Genomic DNA, 2,001 nt, shown 5'->3' with positions numbered 1-2,001 from the left:
TCAAGAAGATTACTTAGAGAGTGGATGTAGATATTAAAAATTGACATCGAACTACTATAAAACTCTATATTTGTATGTGTGTGTGATCTTATTTATCCTTTGCATTTATTTTTAGCTCATTATTTCACTGCATATATAGTACATACATTTTTGATCTCCACATACCTATTTAAATTAGTAAAAATTTTTGAAAAATCTAATTCACTTTCCTCTTGTGTTGTATCTCTAGGCAACAAGTGGTATCAGAGTAGAAACTCTCTTTTACTTGTGTGTTGTGATCTAGAGTACAAGATCAAGTGACAACCTAATTGAATATTTTTTTAGTGGAAGGATAGTCCACTAACTGACCTCCTTTATTCAACGGTTTAAACTATACATATTGGAAAGCTTGCATGTGCATATTCATTTAAATACTTGATTATGACCTATGGGGTGTTATAATTAATGGACCATACACACCTACAATCACTATTGATGGCAATGTTGTTTCCAAATCTAAAAAAATTGGGATGACATTGATAAGAAAATAGCTCAATTGAATGCTAAAGCATGAATGTGCTTTATTGTTCACTTGATGCAAATGAATTCAATCAGATTTCTACTTGTATTTCAGTCAAAGAAATATGAGATGGACTTGAAGTTACCTATGAGGGTACTAATCAAGTAAAGGAATCCTCATATTGGTGTATAAGTATGAATTTTTCAAAATGAAATCGACTGAAAGTTTATCAAAATATTTACATGATTTACTGATATTATTAATAGACTTAAGAGCTTGAAAAAATCATACACTAACAGTGAACTTGTGAAAAAAAATTTTAGATCTCTTCCTCGAGCTTGGGAGGCAAAGGTGACGGCCATACAAGAAGCAAAGAATCTCAACACCTTGCCCCTTGAAGAACTTCTTGATTCTCTCATGACATATGAGTTAATCATGAAGCAAAACTTAGAAGAGGAGGCTAAGAAGAAGAAGATCGTGGCACTCAAGTCTCTAGCCAAAGAAGAAGATAAAGATAGTGAAGATTTCGAAGAAGGTGATAATGATGAAGAGTTGGCCCTCATAGCCAGAAAATTTAGACGATTCATGAAGAAGAAGAGGCCAAACTTCAAGAGAAGACCCTTCTCCAAAGGTGAATTTGGTAAAGATTTAGAGAAAGACAAAGACAAGGAGCCGCCTATATGCTTTGAATGCAAGAAATTGGATTATTTCAAGATTGACTATCCTCTACTAAACAAATCCTCTAAAAAAATGAAGAAGGCAATGATGGCTGTTGGGTATAAAATACCCTCAGCCGAAGTTCAAAGCAGGATTGATCCTCCCGAGACTCATCCGGCTTTCGACTGCAGATGGTAACTCTCCGGACTTCTCCAACAGTCGGATTTCCACGGTGTTGACCGAACTCCCCCGACGGACGAACTTTCACTGCTCCACCCCGAACTCCTTCAACATGAGTTCCCCCAGTCATCTATCAAGCCGCCCCAAGCGCTCACTAAGCTCTGTCGCCAGCCGACCTCCCATGGCCGTCGACTGCTCCAGACCTCTTCTAGCCAGGTTCAACTCCAACCCGAACTACCTCGGACCTCGCCAATAGCCGAACTTCACTGACGACAGATTTCTACAACTACCGGACTCCTACGGGAGCCGGATCTCGTCTCCAACTCCAGCTACAGGCAGACTCCATCTAGACTCCTACAGGAGCCAGACCTCGTCTCCGACTCCGGCTGCGGGGAAACTCCGCCCGGACTCTTACGGGAGCCGGACTTCGTCCCCGACTTTGACTACTGATAAATTTCGTCCGAACTCCCAAGGGAGCCGGACTTCATCCCTGACTTTGATTGCAGGTAGACTTCGACCGAACTCCTACGGGAGCCGGATCTCATCTCTAACTCCAGCTACAGGCAGACTCCGTCCGGACTCCTACGGGAGCCGGACCTCGTCTCCGACTCCGACCGTGGGGAAACTCCGCCCGGACTCCTACGGGAGCCGGACTTCATCCCCGA

The sequence above is a fragment of the Elaeis guineensis genome, chromosome 14, assembly GCF_000442705.2.
Source record: "Elaeis guineensis isolate ETL-2024a chromosome 14, EG11, whole genome shotgun sequence".
NCBI lineage: Eukaryota > Viridiplantae > Streptophyta > Magnoliopsida > Arecales > Arecaceae > Elaeis > Elaeis guineensis.
Note: the sequence above shows the minus strand (reverse complement) of the source record.